The sequence below is a fragment of the Mesoplodon mirus genome (assembly GCF_964341445.2).
Source record: "Mesoplodon mirus genome assembly, chromosome: 19".
Taxonomy (NCBI): Eukaryota; Metazoa; Chordata; class Mammalia; order Artiodactyla; family Ziphiidae; genus Mesoplodon; species Mesoplodon mirus.
The window spans coordinates 43,837,801-43,858,828 of NC_138995.1; the positions used below are offsets into that span (position 1 = coordinate 43,837,801).

Genomic DNA, 21,028 nt, shown 5'->3' on the forward strand with positions numbered 1-21,028 from the left:
ATCTCTATATTTCAAGAGAATTCAATTATTGGCCCCTGATGACTATATTTTTCAAAAGAATTCCCTAGGGCTTCCCTGGTGGCATAGTGGTTGAGAGTCCACCTGCCGATGCAGGGGACATGGGTTCGTGCCCTGGTCTGGGAAGATCCCACATGCCGCGGAGCGGCTGGGCCCGTGAGCCATGGCCACTGAGCCTGCGCGTCTGGAGCCTGTGCTCCGCAATGGGAGAGGCCACAACAGTGAGAGGCCCGTGTACCACACACACACACAAAAAAAAAAAAACCCAAAAAACAAAACAAAACAAAAAGAATTCCCTAAATAATTACCAGTAGTTCACTACTCCAATGTAATGTAGAAGATATTCTTAGTGTATTCTTCAAATTCATGTTGATGGAATGCTCAAGTTCCCTATATCAAATTGAGCTCCTATATTCCCTCTGAATAATAAAACTAAGATATGTTTGCTAAAGATTGTTGAAAAACAACATTTTAGCTTGGCATGGACAGTACAAATATAGTATCACTAGGGTGAAAATTTAGTATATGTCCTGTGGACTACCAGTTTCATGTTCCACAATCACAATCGAACCATTTAAATACAGATTATTTCCTAATTCTGTTAAATAAATCTCATTATAAATAACAAGCATTTTGAAAGCTTTAAATTTTTAACTATAGCTAATTAATTTGTACCTTTTCTCCTCTATCAACAAAAATTGACCTTCATGGTTAACTCAGTTAAAAAATAAAACAGCACAATAGGAAAGAAGTAAAATATCTCCGTTGCCTACAATATATAATAATATATATAAATATGTTGATGAAAAAACGTGGGTCTGCTCTCCCATGTGCAGTAAAGCAAATCTACTGACACCAGGTTATGGCAAAGGAAAGTGCAGCGTTTACTGCAGGTGCCAGGCAGGGAGTTCAGGTCAGCTAGTGCTCAAAATACCTGAACTCCCTTTCCTGATGGGTTTCATGAAAGCATTTTTAAATACCAGGTGAGAGAGGGGAATCACAGGGTATGTGATCAGCTCCTGCACCATTCTTTGATTGGTTGATGTGAGGTAACAGAGCAGTGTCACAGTGGTTAACATTATCAATCCTCAGGCTCCAGTAAAAGATCTCCTACTTAAAACAGTTTTAAAACTTAATAAAAATAAACATTATCTGAGTAGAGGGAAGGTATCCTCAATTTCAGAACAGCAAATATCACAACTGGTGCACCCCTTGAAGATACTGATCTTGACTGGTTGCAATTTTTAAGAAAACACATTTGGGTAAAATTAACTCTGCACTTAAAAAAATTGAGTCACAGGTTTTAGGTTTTCTAAATGCTCTAAAAGTACTTATTTTTCCTTTCCAAGAAGGGACTTTCAACCTCCCCCAAAGTAAAAGGGCAGTGCCTCTTGTATTGCTTTCTCTCACTGAACACACTGAAGAAAAATTGCATCATGTTGGTGTCTATCTGAATAATGTGCTCAGGGCTCTCCCTGAGTCATTGCATGGTTCTCATTTGCACGTGGGAGCCAGTGGGTCTAAGTGCAGGCCACCACAAGATGTGCCACTATGGCATGTGGATTATTTTGAGCTGAAAACAATCAAGGCCCAAAAGACTCAGGAAGAGCCTTTGAACTTCCCCCTTATTGCCTAAAATAATTTAAGACAGGAGGTCTGTCCCAGGAAGGAGCTATCACTAGAGATAAATGTAGTATAATACTAGGTGTGGTAGAACAGGAAGAACATTGAAAAGCCCATTTGATCAAAATCCTCTCTGTGGGGCTTCCCTGGTGGCACAGTGGCTGAGAGTCCGCCTGCCGATGCAGGGGACACGGGTTCGTGCCCCGGTCCGGGAAGATCCCACATGCCGCGGAGCAGCTAGGCCCGTGAGCCATGGCCGCTAAGCCTGCGCGTCCGGAGCCTATGCTCCGCAACGGGAGAGGCCACAACAGTGAGAGGCACGCGTACCACAAAAAAATAAATAAATAAAAATAAAAATCCTCTCTGTGTCTCATTGTCTTTGGATGGCTCAGCAAACATTTGTTTACCAAACATTAACTCTTTTTAACTTCCTGTGAATTACCTTACTTCCCCTTGAAATTTCAGACCCATACCTCCTTCTGATGCCGAAATTTGGCCTCTGTGCACTGGTATGGAGTCGAATTTGGAGGCAGAGTTTGGGTGCAGTAGAAAAGAAGAGGTTTATTGCGTTGCCAGGCAAAGGGGGACACAGCAAGCTAATGCCCTCAAAACTGTGTGTCCCAACCTGGGGGGATTTGGTGAGGAGTTTTATAGCAATGGTTCAAGGTCAGGGTTGCTGATAAGGATTATGGTGTGTTCAGGGCCTGCAATCCTTTAATCTGGCCTCAGGTGGTCTCCTGATGAGCTTCTATGCTTCTCAAGGTTATCAAACTGTGACCTTCTCTCTAGAATGAAGGATGCTTCATCAAGTAGTTAACATCTTCCATTTGTTGGGGGTTTTAGTTCTGTAGAAGAGCTCAAAGTTATTGTTATATATTTCCCTTGAGGCAGAACCAGGATCTTGTCCCAAAGCTGCACTATTGTTTCTTGACAGTTCCTCCCTTGTCTCTACAGCCCCTCCCTTCCCTGATTAGCAACTATTTGACCCTACCCTTTGGAATTCAGGGAAGGTTGTGGAGGCTGAAGCCTAGTCCCTGCAAACAAGAAATGGGGGACACAGAAAGACTTTAGTGCCCAGGAGCCCCACAGGGTCCTGCTCAGTTTCACTTCTCTTTAGTCAAGAATATATATATGTCACCTTGTCTTGCTGTCTTTGGAATTCTTCATACTTATGTGAATTCCCCATGTGCACATAATAATTTAATTTTCTCTTGTTAATCTGCCTTATGTCATTTTCGTTGCCAGCCAAAGAGCTGATGTTACCCAAAAACCTGGGTTTGCCTCTTGGTGGGTGTCAAGCTGAAAGGCACAACAAAAACAAAGATTGGGAGAAGAAAGGATTTATTACTTGCAGCAAGTAAAGAGAACACCGGGGGTCTTTCCCAAAGCAGTGTCTTCCTGAACAGCAAAATTGGGGAATTTTTAAGCTAAGGGTATATGCATATTCATGAAGGGGTTTGGGTGGTCCATAGAGTCCAAGCTTTAGTGGACTGAAGTCATGAGGGTCAGAAAAGGTCAATATCATCATTCCTTATGTTCCCAGTTGATCAGGCTAATCTTTACCATTGAAAGAGAACTGGGAGTCTTTACAATTATCTTTGTATTGTTACTTCTTTGACCTGAAAACAGCCCTTTGATTCATCATTATTTTGTTCCCTTAGGATCATTAATTACTGAGACCCTTTCAACGGCAAGCATCCTGGCCAGGCTTAGATCGCAAAATGGCTTAGGCCAAAAATGACTCCTAGATATACATATTATTAAACTTTTGTTTTATTTTTTCCTGTTAATCAGTCTCACGTCAATTTAATTCTTAGACCAACTAAAAGTGTTACCTGAAACACTTCTTTTGTTGAGCCAAAAGACACAACCAAGCCAAAGGGCAGGAGAAGGAAGGGTTTATTACTTGCAGCAAGTAAGGAGAACACCAGGGATTTTCCCAAAACAGTGTCTCCTTGAACAGCCAAATTGGGAAAGTTTTAAACTGTCAACTGAAAAAAAAAAAAAAAGCACAAACTGAGAGTTGTGAGTTAAGTTTTATTTGGGGCAAAATGAGGACTATAGCCAAGGAAACAGCCTCTCAGATAGCTCTGAGGAACTGCTCGAAAGAGTTAGGGGGAAGGTCAGTGTGTATGAGATTTTGGTGAAGGGGGACACATATAATCAGGGACACATTTTGGCAGAAATTTGCTGCTAGTCACAAAATGGTGGCTGCTAGTCACAAGGAGCAGATGTCTCCATTAATGATTTTAGTGCTTTTCTAGATATGAGAAGATAAAAGAAACTGGGCTCATAAAATCTTCTGAAAATATCTAACTATCTGGGGCTTCCCTGGTGGCGCAGTGATTGAGAGTCCACCTGCCGATGCAGGGGACACGGGTTCGTGCCCCGGTCCGGGAAGATCCCACATGCCGCGGAGCGGCTGGGCCCGTGAACCATGGCTGCTGAGCCTGCGCGTCCACAACGGGAGAGGCCACAACAGTGAGAGGCCCGCGTACCACACACACACACAAAAAAATCTAACTATCTGAAGGCCTGTTCTGCCAGGTTTTCCCAGAGCATAGACTGCCTCATTCCTGATCTCTGTCCTGAATTCCATTCAGGGTGTGTTGAGAGTTGTGAAACAAAATTTATATTTTATGGCAAGACAAAAGAAATTTAAACATAAATTCTTCTCTGCCCTTTGGTCTCCTCTCTCCCCACACTGTGCATTGTGCATCTGCATTATACATTGACCAAACCTCCCCCCTAGGCAGGAACACTTGCTCAACCATAAAGAGCAACATTCTCCTAACATCAACAAGACAATTCCCTCCTTAAGAGATAACATTTCTTCTTGACCTTGTAAGGGGTTACATGACCAGCAGGATGGCACTTAGATCTGAATTATGTAAACGTTCAATAAAATGTCATTTGATGTACAGCCCTCTGTCTCCAAAAAAACTTATACACCTCCCTGGGTTTCTAATGGGCAGAACAGTTTTCTGAGATGCTCTTCTGAGGTTATAATCCTCAAATTTGGCTCAAAGAAAAATTTCCAGTTTTCTTTTAGATCAAGTGATTACTTTTTTGTCAAGGTCAGAGACTACAGTGGCTAGTGACTTCATTCTTATAGAACCAGATGGTAAGGGACAATTTTATTTCACAAGATCATTAATTACTGAGACCTGTTCAAGAGCAAGCATCATGACTAGGCTGAGATCACAAATGATTTAGGCTTAAAATGGCTTCTCTTATGTCAAAAAGTTATATTTGATTCTTTTTCTTTGGGGACCCCCTACTCCATTTGCCTACAGAAGGGCAGAGGGAAAGTTCTTCCTCTCTGACAGTCTTCATGACTGCCTTGAGAAGCAATGATGGACTCAGGAGTTCTTCTCAGCCTCAATGTGCACAGAAATCTTTATGCCTATGGTAAAGGGGCATAGAAAGGAGAGGGTTCTCAATGTGTATAAGTTCAGATGCTTTCAAAGGCAGGCAATGTGCCCTGCACTATAATGCCTGTTGGGCAGGAAGAAAGTTTCCGGTACCCTTCTAGATTTTTCTGGTTAGTCTAGGAATTAAATTGACATGAGACAGATTAAGATCAACAGGAGAAAATCAAACAAAATTTAATAATATGTATACATGGAAGAGACCCAGGAGAACTCAGTAAATCTCCCAAATGGCTGAAATCCTCACCTTAAATACCACTTTCAACTAAAGACAAAGATGGTGGGTGTAGTGGTTTGGGACTTCAAAGGGGAGGAAGGCAATTCTTCCTCGGACCTCATACATGAAGTCACCATACCTCAAGGGGAAATTCAGCTTGCACTGCAACTTCAACTAAAGAACAGTTCTTCGTGTAACACTGCCGGATATTGGAAGATACACAGGCCCCTCGGCCGACCGAAGGCATTCCTTCATTGAGGCAGTTCGCTAGTCGCAGAACACCCTGCTTTAAAAAGTTGATTCAGTTTAGGGCACAGTGGGGGTAGCTTGTGTCTCTTTTACTTGTTAGAAAACACACGTATTTAGGCTGCATGTCAATCTAGACATGGCGTCTATAGCGAAAAGCCTGGTTTTCCCATTTTGAAAGCTCTATTCTTGCGGCCGGAAAAAACCTGAAAAACACTGTTGTTGCCGTGTTTCTAGTCCCTGCAGGCATGGCTCTGAGAAAAGAAAAAAAAAAGAGTTTTAAAGAAAGAAACACAGTGCTTCCTGTTCCTGGTTGGGAGCTCATCCTCCCTGCTCTATAGCTAAAGGGAAATTAAACTGAGCAGCAGCCCCAAAATAAGGCCCTGAACTGCATGCAGAATGAAAGGCGTGCAGCAGTTTCCATGAGGCAGTAGTCGCCGTTCTGCTTTAGTGGAACTGTAGTAAGATTTTCAGGACTCCTAGACTCCTCGCGAAAGCACCCGTTTCCGTGCAAGGGCCCTGAGTACCCCCAGGCTCTCCTCAGTTGAGGAGCGACACTCAGACACGGAGACACTTCGGAGCACCAGTGTGTTTGCCGAGTGAAGGACAGCATGTTGCACACGTCCTCGGGGGAGCTAGATTCCCTCAGCTCACCAGCAGCCTCAGGAAGATGACTGTAGCAGCTGCAGCACGCCATGGAAGTCCGCCTCATTGTCATCACTGGCCTCATTGCCATAGCCGGAGCTATACTGAGAAAAACACTTTGCTTACAATTCCTTCCAGCACTTCATACCTGAACTCAACCTACCTCAAGGAGAAAGTCGGCTTGCAGTCCAAGAGCATCTAGAGCACAGTTTCTACTGTGCAGGCTTTTGGAAGGTTCGCAGGACCCTAGGAGACCTAGCGCATTCTTTCGTTTAGGCAGTGCACCTCAGGAAGAATACGCTGCCTAGAAAAGTTGATTGTGGAAGGACTCAGTGAGAAGCTTGGTCTCTTTGGCTTGGTAGAAGCCACTGAAGATTCTGCCCCATGTCAACCTGGAAATGTCAGCCGTTTGAGACAGACCTTGTTTTCCTGCCTTGAAAGCTGCATTTATGCGGCCTTGAAGCCACGTGAAAAACACTGATGTGGCTCAGATTCTCATCCGTGTAGGCATGGCTCTGAGAAGAAAAAGAGTTTTCTCGAAAGAAAGAGGGTGCTTCCAGGTCCTGGGTGGGAGCTCTTCCTGCCCTGCTCTAGAGCTAAGGGGAATCTCAACGTGGGCCCTAGCCTCGACGTAAGGTCTTGATTTGCCATCCAGAAGGGTAGGCATGAAGCAGGTTCCCTGAGGCCTTAGTCGCAGTTCTGCATTCATTTAACGGCAGTAAGCGTCTAGAGACTCGTGGCCCCGTCGCGTCAGCGCCAGTTTCAGGACAAGAACTCTGAGGACCCGCTGGCTCCCCTGGGCTTGCTGGGCCACACTCAGACCCGTAGGCCCTTCAGGGTGCCCCAGGGTAGGCCGAGGAAAGGGTAACACACTGCAGTCTTCCTTGGGGGAGCTAGATGTTGATGTTTCAACTACCTGTTTTTTTTTTTTTTTTTGCAAAAACCCCTAAATATCCTGTGCCCTCCCTTACCTCTTCAGAACAGTCCCTCAGAGCTATCTGAGAGGCTGTCTCCTGACTTAAGTCCTCAGTATGTCCTCCAAATAAAACATAATTCTCAACTTTTAGGTTGTGCATTTTTTTTCAGTCAACATTTAATTGTATGGCTCATGTAGGTACTATGCCTAAATGTAATGTGATGAGCTGTAAATTATTAAAACTAGATAAATTCTGTCAGCTCTACCACTAGCTGAGATCAGGCTTTCTTCTCTGGATACTTCTGTCATAGACCTTGGCAGATATGGGGTCTGTGTTGGTCTTAAAATTATTCTTAGAATTGTGGGGACTCATTCATTCTTTCAACAAATTTTACTGCTTATATTCTATGTGTCAGTTACAGTGCTGGGTCTTGAAATACAGAAGTCAACACACAAAAATACAAGGATAAAACACATTTTCTACCATATAAACTTTTTTCATTCATTAATTCATCCTTAAGTCATTCAACACGCATCTTCTTATTGAATACTGATGAGGTGTCAAATGCTATACTAAACACTGAGTATATAACTGCAAATGAGATGGATAGGCCCTGATTTTGATGTCACTACTATCTTTTGTCCTGCCATATAATGGGACAGCTTCATTATTCCCTTTACCCTAAGTTTTTTTTTTTTTTTTTTTTTTTGCGGTACGCGGGCCTCTCACTGTTGTGGCCTCTCCCGTCGCAGAGCACAGGCTCCGGACGTGCAGGCTCAGTGGCCGTGGCTCACAGGCCCAGCCACTCCGCGGCATGTGGGCTCTTCCCAGACCGGGGCACGAACCTGTGTCCCCTGCATCGGCAGGCGGACTCTCAACCACTGCGCCACCAGGGAAGCCCTACCCTAAGTTTTATCACAAATTGCTAATGAAAAGAAAACTGTTAGTGGAGTTTCAACATGCATAGGTAAATGAGAACACAGAACTCCCCTTTCACATGCCCCATTCTCCTCCTTCTAACTCCCTATGTGAACTCACTTTGTGCCAAGACCAAGAAGATGTGCCCCAATAAGAACCAAGCTGATTTCCGCACACTGACTGGGGCTATTGCTCACTTAGAAGACTTGATGCTTAATTTTGATAAGTAGCTAGAAGACCATGGAGACAACCTATAAAAACGATTTGTCTTGGGAGAAAATACTAAAAAGGGTTAATGTGCTGTTCCACATGTCTAACATCCTGGGATTAAACCACAGGCACCAAGATCACCAAGTGTACTTGGCAACAATGAGCTAAAAATGAAAAAAAAAGAGCATCATACTGTTATTGTATTCATTTTCCCCCAAGGCACTCTCTGATAAACACCACAACCTCTAAGGGAATTGAGAACAGCTTCCTTGTGGGGTAGGTTATATATGCATCTTTTTTCAAGCAGTTAAATCATACCCAGCTATCAGCACACCTTACTTAAGGTGATTGTAATGTATGAGATTAAATGTTCCTACCTGATTGGAAACCTTGTTGTCCTCAATTCATTGGCTATACTGGATTTTTTTTCTTGGGTCAGACCTTCAGACTTCTACCAGAAATCGTTCCTTTGGGGAAACCAGGCCTTCCCAGAAACTCAGGAAACTGAAATGGAGACAGCAAGAGAGAAGGAAATTATTTGGATGTATAGACCTCAATTGTTTGGTTTTAAGTAAACGTCCAAGCAAACATCTTCTAAATGGTATAATAACTTTAGGGAAATTCACGGTTTATAAGTTTGTGTACTCATAAACTGAACATATTATGATAAGAGTACAGGTTGCATTTTGTGTCTTCAACTCAAGCAAAGACTTCAAAAAAGGCCCAGTTATCCTTTGTTCATTAAGACACAAAGAGAGGGCAAAAAGGGCAAGTTTCTAAGTCTTTTTCTTTAAAATTTACTTCCTTTCTTCAGTCTTCATTAAGATCTTCAGGAAATTAACTTTACTAAAGTTAATTATTCATAAAATAAACATAGGAACCTGCAGAAGACTATTTCACAGAGACCTGTAATGTACAATATCCATTGCATACATGCACCATGAGCTTGTCTTTTCTAGTACTGGCATACACAAAACTCTGTGTGTGTGTGTGTGCACATGTGTGTCTTTTTTGTGATGGAGCCATAGGGAGAAAATAAATCTATTGGCTGCAATTCAGTGATGTAGAAAGATTTAAGGGTAAAGGAAAAGGCTACATCAAGTGAAGCAATAAAGTCATGAGGTTGTGCTTCCATAATAATAACAATAGCAGTCTTCTGTAACCAAGGGAGCAGGCTCCTCAAATTATAGTCACACCTGTTAGACCATCTGCCCATAAATTTCACACTATCATTAATGGAAAACAAATGGCACTGTCTCTCCTTCCCTTTATCCATTGGCCATTCTCATATAAACGATTTTTCTCTTCAAGGTCATGCTCTTTCCTACCTGTTTAAAAATATTAGGATTTAGGAGGAGTGATACAGAATGTGCCATGCCTTGGCACTTGTACCAGTGATGGCTCTGTAAGGAGCACTGGATTGTTGGGAGGCTATAAATTGAATTCCCCTAGAAGCAGAACCTGAGGCAATAATTTGAATGCAAACTGTTCATCTGGGAGGTGCTTCCAGAAAACTCAGAAGTGGAGTGGGAATTGAGAATGGAGGCATGGAAGGAAGCCAACAGAGGTGCATTACTGAATAAATTACTCCTGCAGGGAACTGCTGCCAGTATTTCAGGGGAGTTCTGTGAAACTCTACAGAACATGTCTCAGAGTTATCCCAAGAATTGGTGAGAAACTTGAAGTACTTATCTTCCAGTCTCCTCTGTCCTTGGTTGAAAGCTACACCCAGATACATTAACTCCTGTACATTTGTGGCCTGCCCTAAGGTGGATAATTGCAGGTGGTAGCATGATTCTATCAGCATATACTGGAATGATGAGTGCTGGGGAGATATGAGTGGAACATTGAAACCATCTAATACAGCCGGGGCAGGAGATATTAATTATTGGCTTGCAAGTCCAAATGGGTAACCTTAAATTCCTGGGTTAATGGTTTTACTTTGAGGTATTTAAGCATGATGTATGAGTAAAAATTTCCTCTATTAAATCAAGTTGAAGATCCTAAGTCCCTAATCTTCTGGAAAACTGTGGATATCTTTTTAACAGATTTTTGAAAAGTAACATGATTAAGATTTCAAACTGACCATTCATTCATTCATTCATTCACTAATTCAACAAACATTTATTGAACACCTAAAGTATGCCATGGGTTAAACTAGGCACCAGTGTTACTGTTACTAAAATCATTATCATGCCACCTAGAAGTCAATGTATTGTGACACTCAAATAAGAAAATCCATAGTTACCGTAAAAAATATTACAGAGTGATATAGGAAGACACGGTAAGACCTTAATTCATGCTGTGGACAGTAGTATATGGGGGATATCAGTAGGGCTTCCTGTAGAAGGCAATTGAAATGGATATGTAACATGAAGGAAGGGTGAATTTTTGAGGAAAAGAGAAGATAAATTCATGTTTGCCAGAAAATGAATGGTTAAGGATCAGTCCAGAAAGGAGTTCCATTCATAATCAGTATAAGAAATGTCACTGGGGCTTCCCTGGTGGCGCAGTGGTTGAGAGTCCACCTGCCGATGCTGGGGACACGGGTTCATGCCCTGGTCCGGGAAGATCCCACATGCTGCAGAGTGGCTGGGCCCGTGAGCCATGGCTGCTGAGCCTGCACGTCCGGAGCCTGTGCTCCGCAACGGGAGAGGCCACAACAGGGACAGGCCCACGTACCGCAAAAAAAAAAAAAAAAGAAAGAAAGAAAGAAAGAAAGAAAGAAAGAAAGAAAGAAAGAAAGAAAGAAAGAAATGCTCACTGGAGTGTAAGAAAAGAAGACAATGGAGAGGGTGGTAGAAGCCAGACCATGAATGGTCCATGTATCTATACTAAGTGCTATGGTCTAGTCTTTGTGTTCCCCTCCAAATTTATACATTGAAATCTTAATTTCCGGAGGTGATAGTATTAGTAGGTGGGGCCTTTGGGAAATGATATGGTATTAGTGCTCTTATAAGAGACCCCACAGAGCTCCTGAAGCTCTTCTGCCATGTGAAGTTACAATGAGAGGTCTGTAACTCAAAAGAGGGCCCTCATCTGACCATACTGGCACCCTATTCTTGCACTTGCAGCCTCCAGAACTGTGAGAAAAAAATTCCTGTTGTTTATGAGCCACCCAACCTGCAGTATAATCTTACAGCAGCCCAAAAGGACAAAGAGAGTTTGGATGTGAGATTTTACTCCAGGAAAGATGGGAATCCATTGAAGGATTTTAACTGGTAACTTAGAAGAGAGAAAAGTTTCATAACACAATCAGGTATTTTTATAAGAAAAATTTGTTTCATTTTCAGAAAGATCACTCTGGAAATACTGTGACTAGATTTTTGGAGAAGGGTGATGGCAGTCCCGGATATAGAAAGATGAGTTAGTTGTCCATTAATGTAAGTCAAACAAGAAAGTGGATATAAAAAGTGTGAATTTGTGGCTGAGCCTTCTTTTCTTTTAGTACTTGGAAAATGTTATGTCAATGCTTCCGACTCCAGAGTTTTAGACAAGAAATATGCTGTCATTGGAATTGGTGTTTCTCAATAAGTAATGCATTGTTTGTGCCTGTCCACGTTCGAGATTTTTTTTGTCTCTACTTTTCAGAAGTTTAATTATGACACATCTTGGCAAGAATATCTTTGCGTTTTTCCTCTTTGGGTTTGTTCAGATTCTTGAATTTGTGTTTATGTCTTCTAAAAAATTGGGAACTTTTTAGTCATGATTTCTTTGAATACTTTGTCAGTCCTACTTGCTCTCTTTTTTCATTCTGGAACTTTGATGATATGAATGTTAGTGCTTTTGTTACTGTTTACAGGTCCTTGAGATCCTGTTCTTTCTCCCATCTCTACCCCTCAGTCTATTTTTCTCTGTACATTTGGTGGATTGTATTGATCTCTTCTAAGTTCATGATTCTATGCTTTGTAATCTCCACTCTACTCTTGAGCAAAGTTTTTTCATTGTTGTATTTTTCAGTTCTACTGTTCTCATTTGTTTTTATTGTTATAACTTCTAGTTCCTTGTTTACATTTTCTATTTTTCCCATTTCTGTCAAGGAACACATAATTGCTAATTGAAGCATTTATGTGACAGCTTATTTAAAATCCTTGTCTGATCATTTCAATAGATGTTTTGTCTCAGTGTTGGTGTATGTTTATTGTCTTTTCTCATTTATTCTGTGATTTCCTGGTTCTTGGTGTCATGAGTATTTTTTCCATTGTATTCTAAACATTGTGAGTTATTATATGACTCTGTATCCCATTTAATTTTATTATTACTTTTTAGAAGGAAGTCATCCTATTTGAGGCGTAGTATGAGGACTGGGGTGTTACATACAGATTTCCATTGGGCCCTACGGACAATACCCCAGCAAAAGTGGGCACTTACATTGTCTCACTGCAGACAGATCAAGTAGAAGTTTAGCTATCCTATGGCCCTTCTGACACCTTCCTCCCAAAAGTGGGAACATTAATATCATTGGGTTGCCTTTTAGTAGGAGTGGAAGTTCATCTCCCCAGTAGATTTCTTGACACCAGGGGAGGGGAGAAGTGAAGTGTTTGCTGTCCTTCCTCCCACTTCATTCCTTCTTGTTGATGCCGGGTGTGGGTAGAGGGTCAGCTACCTGCTGGCCCCACTGACACCAGGGTAAGAGGAAGAGAACTGACAACTAGCCCTGCTTGTGCCATCTCATTCTGTCTTACTGCCTCAGGATGGTTATGGGGATTCAGCACCCCATTGGGTCTCACTGACATCATGTGTTGGGGGTTAGTGGGGTGCCTACTCCCTCCAACCTGTAACATCCTATTCTTATTGATGTCAGGGAGAGATGGAGGCTAAGTTCCACCACTGGACCCCATGATTGTGTGAGGGCAGCCCAGTGTTAACTAGCCTGTCAGGCACCACCTTTTAAAGTCTGTTTGCTAATGGAAAGGGGTGGAGGCTCAGCTCACCACTGGACCACACTGAAACAACCCTGGTGGGGAATCAGAGCACTGGCTCTTCTGGAGGGCAGGAATGGGGTGGTGTGGAAGATCAAATCCTAGCTTGGCCCAACTGAAACGACAGGACATAGATGATGGGTGCAATATTCCACTGGCACTTGGCTCGAGTAGTGTGTATATTCCACTGGCACTTGGCTTGAGTAGTGTGTATATTATTGCCCAAATGGTCTTCTGTCTTTAGCAACCCCTTTCCTCATACTTTGGCTAGGGGGAACAGGGTTTTGTGGGGGTTTTTTTGAAGCTTTTTTGTCTGTTGTTCTGTTGGTGGTTATTGTTTGGGGGTTCCTGTAATACCCTCTCCAGGATGTATGGGAAGCAACAGGAAACACAGGGGACTCATCACCATGTTATTCCTCAAGTCCCAAAGTCCCTAGTTAAGTCTGCCTTTTCATTTCCACCTTTCAGCATCTTCCTATGTTTGTTTGTTGTTATGTTCAGGGTTTTAGTTTTAAGTGGGAGAACCTGGGAGAAATGGGCTACTTCATCTTCTTGGAAGCAGAGGTCTGGAGGCCTTTTGATGTTAAAAAGTACTGCTGACTGTAAATTAAAATTTGATGATATACACCTTGCCCTTTAAGAATTATTCTGCTAGATGATGTGGCTTCCTAAAGTTGCTACAATTTGATTTTCATACTTCTAAAATCCAAGTGTTTTACTGGAGTTGAAATTTAAAGATAAGCAAGAGAGGAGGCTAAGATGATCTATGTGGTAACAGATTAAAGTTGGAAACATCAATATACATTCATGTTTAGCTTAATATTGCTTCATATTACCTTAATACACATGGTTATGTAGATACTTATAGATATGTGCATATACATGGGTCATGTACACACATATTATCTCTTTGCTCTGTCAGCTGAGAAGATCTAGAAGCAATGACATCCGAGCAGCAATTAGCACACCCCACACACAGATCCTGCTGTCTAATACAGTTCTCCACTAAAAAGACCTAGTTATCCTTGAAGAAATAGCTGATTCTAGGACTGGGGCAGTAAATATACGAGATTTATATACAAGACCATCTTATAGTGTCAGAAAGTAAGGAAGTTCCAAAAAAATATATAGGATGGGGATACCTCAGAGTGGCACAAGAGCCAACTGAAAAGAGTTCACAAGGGTCAGACTAGAGCAATTTGAGGAACAAAGTAACTAAAGTAGAATTAGATTATAACCCAAAGTATAAAATAAAAATCCATGAGTTCTTCTGATATGAATAAATAATTGGATACATAAATGCAGGAGAATAGTACATCTCCAGTGCAAAGGAATTCCAAATAGTTTATGTAGTACTCCATCTTAAGCATAACTACCTATTCCTTAGTTGCGGGCTGAGCATATTGACTTCCTTCCAAAAAAGTACAGTATGAAAAAGGGAAAACAGTAATCTTACGATGGAGAAACCTGAAAAACACTACCTCAGTCTGGTGATCAAGGTCGATCTCAGCATTCATAATGCATATTGATACTTTGTACACTTGATGTGATCTGACAAAATAACCCTTCTACTCTGTGGTCTTCCTCCCCAAAACACATAATCCCAATATTATCATGAAAAATGCATCAAACAAATTCTAGTAGTGGGCATCCTACAAAAACCTAACTACTCAAAATTGTCAAGGTCATCCAAGGAAAATCTGAGAAGCTATCAAACCCAAGAGGAGCCTAAGGAAACATGGCAACTAAATGTAATGTGATGTTTTGGATGAAATCCTGGAATAGAAAAAGGACATTAGGTAAAAACTAAGGAACTGGACTAATGTATGGACTATAGTAAATGATAATGTATCAATATTTGTTAATTGATTGTAACAATGTAACATACTAATATAAGTGGATCATCATAGAGGGAAATGGGTATAATGTATATGGAAACACTTTATACTATCTTCTCAATTTTTCTGGAAAATTAAAACACTTCTAAAAAATAAAGTCTATAAAAACGCTGTGTTTTCTTGTTTTATGATTATGTGCCTCTATTTCCTAATAAATATGTAAATTTGCTTTACCTTCCTTGATACTGATATTACAGAAAATACTAAGTAACTCTGAAAGAATTTGTAACTCCAATTCAACAAGCAATAATTCTTGGTATTAACTTTTTGGAAGAACCCACTGAATAAATCAAAGCAAATTGTCTTTAAAGGCTGAATTTCTTTTCAGTGTTTAATCTTTTATATGTTTAATGCATACCACAAGCATGATTCTGTTTCAAAGGGCAGAAAATGTTGATTGCAGGCAATGTCCAAAGTACAGTGAAATATTAATGCCTGATGCTATAACAACTTTAATGTATTTCATGTTTTCAAAATGATGAATTGTTATTTCAGTCAATAAAGTATTCACTTTTATACATTCCCTACCCATCTTTTCCCAAAACACCCACAAGGAAATGATACTATCATCTGATATTAGGTTCATCAATTTAAATTGGAGTTTTTGGTAGCTGTGGTTGCCAATGGTACTGGAATGTGTGATACTTTTACAAATCCTCTCCATGGCAAAATCTGATCTTCACAAGGTAAATCACAGTAGGTGCCTAAAACCAAATGACATATAGCTTTGTAGCTCGATTACCAAGTATTTTACTTAGAGGCACAATAGAATGTAGAAAAGGCCATTTCTCTTTCTGTCTTTTTCTGCTCAAAGGTCACTCACCATCTTACTTTTTATCAGCCATCTCAGAAGTTTTCCACAAATTTAGACTATATAATGTTACTTAATGTGAATGTAGCTCAACATTCTGTTTTACTACAGCTAATCTCACATTATTTTATTGGTGCTAAATATGCAAATCATCAGCAAATTTTTGTACTTAACTTTTTTTTTTTTTGATGTGGACCACTTTTTAAAGTCTTTATTGAATTTGTTACAATACTGCTTCTGTTTTATATTTTGGTTTTTTGGCTGTGAGGCATGTGGGACCATAGGTCCCTGACTAGAGATTGAACCTACACCCCCTGCATTGGAAGGTGAAGTCTTAACCACTGGACCGCCAGGGAAGTCCCTGTACTTAACTTTTAAAAATAATTAAAATAAGCTATTCGACACATTTCCCCTTAAAAAAAAAAGTAATTCTTCTTAGGCTGGCCCTGGACACATACGTGACTTTGCCATTTTTTCCATGGACTATTTTCTTATCTGTTCTACTGTGTCACATTTGTTCTACCTTCTCAAAAAGAAGCATTTAAAAATTCATCTACACACTCATTCATTCATACATTTATTAAATAAATCTATTGAACACCTACATACGGCACAGAGAAAAAGGCAGAAAACTAATCTGGGTTGCACAGAAAGTAATGAACTCAGTTAAAATTTTTGGTGAAAACAGGTGTTACTCAATCTACTGGAAATTACATTTCATTATGGGGACTCACAGACTCAAGGAAAACCAAGACCTAAATAATAATAAAGTAATAAAAGCACTAGCCATTTACTGAGTGCCTGCTTGTACCTGACTCTGAAACTCTAAAATCATTACAGATGTTTTGAGGATTGTCTGATATAATTGTAATCTCCATTTTACAGATGAAAATAACAAGGTTCAGAGACATTAGGTTACTTGCCTAAAGTGAGGTGGCCCAGAAACTACAGAACTGGAAATTGAAACTTAGACTTCATAATGCCAAAGTCTGTGCCTTTAATCACAATGTGTGTGTGTGTGTGTATGAAAGAGAGAGAGAGAGAGAGAGAGAGAGAGAGAGAATGTGTTTAATAGAGAACTTCTGAGAAATGGCAAGAAAACTGCCAGGTATCCATAAAACAATAATTTAGGAGCTTCCTACTATACAAGTAATTGTTAATCATATGGCTGAACTAAGGATCTCTCACTTTTGAACTAAGAAATCAAAAGCTTCCAGAAGTTGAATCTAAATTTTACACTTACATAAGATACTTCATACAGAATGCTAAAGTATAATAACTAAAGAGCTCTGAAAATACTGGAAGCATTCAGATTAGTATGATTTCATAATGTGGATAATAGAGGATTTAAGAAATTGGCAGATGCAACTTCAGACTCATTTGTTATCATTTCTGTGAAGGGCAAGATAAATGAATAAAATGAGAAAAATGAAAAAAGAATGGATATCAATTTTAGGTAGTTTGCTTAATCTCCATACTAGGAAAGACTAAGCAAAAGAAAAAAAAATTCTCGAAATTTTATTTTGAAAGCACCTACAAGTGTATATGGTCTTTTTATACCAAATAACTTGGAATTATGAACTGTCAAATAAGTCTTATCTTCTCTGATGATAAAATCGCTGACTTTATTTGAAACTATGAAATGAAAAATGAGGTAATAATAAGAAATTCTTAAGAAAAGGAGTAGAAAAAACAAAATTATAAGAGTTATGTTAAAAAATATTTTGAAACAAACATAAAATCCCCATTACTGGTACAGAGCTTTTAAAACCTTATTTTGGTTTTAAGTTTTAATAAATATTTATATGTTTACATAATTACTGTCATAAGGAAGACACAATTTTAGGTCAGCTTTCTTCATTCTTTCTTTATTAAGCATTATTCTATTTTGCTCCATCATCTTGTAATTATAATATAGTAACTGTGTAATTTTCTACTAAGTGGATATAATTTCCTAAACTGTTTTCCTACTGTTAACAATTAAAAGTGTTTCTAATTTTTTGTTATTGCAAATGACATGACAATGAGCATCTTTATATAATAATTTTCTGGATTATAAATTATTTATTGGCATAAGCTTCCAGAATTAGAATTAATGTGTAAAAAGCTATTAACATTTTTATCTTGCTAGACATTGCCAAATTACTGTCAAAAGATGGAACCAAATTATATTGCAAAAATCTTTGCCAACAGAAGACATTATATATAATTTTTGATTTTGCTAAATTAATAAGTTGGAAACCTATGGTCCATTTCTTTGAATTCTTTGATAACAGAGTGCTGCTGGAGACTGGGAGGGCAGCCATGTCTGTGAAGGCTCCCCAGAGTTGGAGCGGGGAAGTGGAAAAAGGTAAAAAAAATACTAATTGTATTTTCCCTCCATTGTTATCTCTCACTCTTTTCTGCCTCTGTGTAACTTATATCCAGGTAGCCGGAGAAAAATCATGTGGTAGGGCAAATTGGTATTCCAATAAATTAATAATCACCAACTTCAAATGGATTTTCAAGACTGGAAATATTGCTCTGACTTACAGTAAGTTCTTTCTAATTCTCCTTAAGGACTATTTTCTGAGAAGCTTTACCTGCCCTCCTCAAACTTTCCTCCATCCTCTCTACTTCCTTCACTCTGAGCTGGTGAGGTGCTTCATAACTCATTAAGAACACAGAAGTCAGTAAAAAATAGTCCACTGCCAAATCCATTAATTCATTAGCATTTGCATTGATCTTTGTGTTCCCTTTTACTACAGAAGTGAAAGTTAAAAGGCCATGTGCACTACAGACAGCATTTCGTTTTCTCTCATCTTCTCAAGTACGTCACAGCACTGCATTTTCTACAGCCCATCTACTCCTTATGAATGATTCTTGCCAAAATTCAACCTCATTCTAGACTAGTAACTCCAACTTAAAATGTTAAAAACTATACATGTAACATGAAAGCCTTCCTCCTCCCCTAATCCCTGCATATCTTCTTTAGCCAATTCAGGTCTGAACTTTTCAAAATTGTTATCTTCATATATTGTTTCCATTTCCTCACGTCCCATTTACTCTATAATTTACATCCATCTGACTTCTCTCACCGTAATCTCTTTGCCCACTGTCCTGAAATTTTACTTATGAAGGTCACCAGTGATCCCCATGTCAGTATAGCCAATGAATAGTTTTTGTCCTATTTCTAGGCTCTTTCCTTCTTTAAAAAAGAAAAAGAATAAGAAAAACAAAAACCGTTTTTTTTTCCTCTATGCTTTTATACTCTCATCATCTTCTGTCTTGGTATATTTTACTGGCTTTCTGTGTTTAATCTGATTTCTAATATTCTATTAGTTTCCTTTATCTTCAGTGGAATAAACCAGTATATGAAGGATTATTCTCAACAGTTAGTTCTCATAATAACAGTACTAGTAGCAGCAGTCAGTACTCTGTAATGCTTATCATGTGCCAGACAATATTCTAAGACACTGTTTAAATACATATATATAGACACACACATATATATATATGAGGATTTCCTCCTCATAGGCCTATGAAATAAGCCTATTATTATACCCATGTTACAAATGAGAAAACTGAGGCAATGAGAGGCCAAGGTCACATGATCAGTACTTGGTGAAACCCCGCCTGAGTTAATGCTGGACAAGTTAAATAATGTCTCACAGATTGGCCTTAAAAGTGAGCAACATTTAATTAACGACTTGTGAAGTATCAGAAAAAAATGGAACATTTTAAATTGAATGGGAACTACTAAGTCATGTATCAGTAACTAAGAATAACTCTTATTGAATGAAATTATTTTTCATTATTCTTTTGAAAGAAAAATATTCTTGTGTTAGTGTTTCACAGTTTTTTTTTCATTCACATGTTTATTCATTTATTAGACACACATTTCCTACACACCTTCTATGTGCCAGTGTCTGCTGCAAGCCTTGGAAGATTCAGTGGTGAGCAAAAAATTACAAAGTCCTTGCTCTTAAGCAAATGTCCAGTGGTGGAGGAAGACAGAGTAAACATGTAAATAAAATTTTGTACAGCGACAGAAATATGACTGGACAATGGGATGGAGAGGCAGTGAGGAGGCAGGTCTCTTTGGTCAAGATAGTAGTGGTGGCGTTTGAACCGAGACCTTAGTGATCAGAGGGAAATTGGTCTGGGTAGAAGGATTAGCCAATCTAAAGCTGGGAGAGCAAGAAGTAGAGCTTGTTGTATCTGAGGGACTGAAAAAGACAACTGTGCCTCAAACCCCATGAAGGTCAGGGAAAGATGTAGTAAGTGACCAGAGCACATGGTCCCTGTGAGCCTGGCTAAGTAGTTGAAAATTTAATCTCTTTACAATAGATAGCCTTTAGAAGTTAGAAGCAGTGCAATAATAGCATCTGATTTGTGCTTTTTAAAAGCCTACTTTGACTGTGGAGTGTCCTACAAAAGCAAAATACCTGTGTCTCTATGAAGTGCAGATAATAAACTTTAAAAAGCCCAATGAGCTCATAAGCAGTTGGTTTACTAACTGTAATCATTTATCTTAACTAGACTTCATTAATATAAGCTTGGTGACCTTGGGGTCATGGGACATATTAGATTAGGGAAACCCAACTATTTTCAAATAGTGTGATTTGAAAAATTCTCGAAATTGTTGGGGTTCAGGAAGATTATTTTATTGCTGGGGCTGGATGGGAAGTTTGGAATAAGAAAAGAAAGTATGATGGCTGGCTTCCATCTATTCTCCCTTTCTGTGGGAGAAATGATGGTGGGGTGACTACTTTGCTGTTGACCCAATGCTTAAATTTCAGAGCTAGTTCAATCCAGTAAATATTTGCTGAACAACTATTATATGTTAGGCACCTAGCTGAAACTGGGAATATAAAGAGAATAATTAATAATAAAAGCAGATATTACTAACAAGAGACAGGCACTGTGCTAATGCTTAACATGCACCATCTCAAGTTACATTAATTTACACACTAACCATATGGGGTAGATGCATTTATTATACCATTTTCTGGGTGAGAAATCTAATCCCTTTAAGGGGATTAAGTTACTTCTCCAAGGTTACACAGCTTGTTAGGGGCATAGGCAGTATTTGAACTCAGGTCTGGTATCAGCACCAATTCTCTTAGCCATTATGCTCTAAAGGACCTTACTTGAGAAGTTCAGGATTATACATATATGGGTACAACCAAC

General features: G+C 39.5%; 1 long non-coding RNA gene across 2 annotated transcripts in view; it reads right to left on the bottom strand.

The window, feature by feature from the left end:
* Positions 1–4,323: 4,323 nt before the first annotated feature.
* The window catches only part of LOC309795687, a 68,691-nt gene continuing 51,986 nt past the window's right edge, over positions 4,324–21,028 (bottom strand). Inside the window, exons 2-4 of one of the 2 annotated variants that reach the window (XR_014292339.1) lie at positions 8,603–8,729; positions 6,190–6,279; positions 4,324–5,789 (exon numbers count right to left, since the gene is read on the bottom strand). This is a non-coding gene — a long non-coding RNA (uncharacterized lncRNA). Of the gene's footprint in view, positions 5,790–6,189; positions 6,285–8,602; positions 8,730–21,028 lie in introns of both variants that reach the window. The other variant, XR_014292340.1, reaches the window with a different exon arrangement.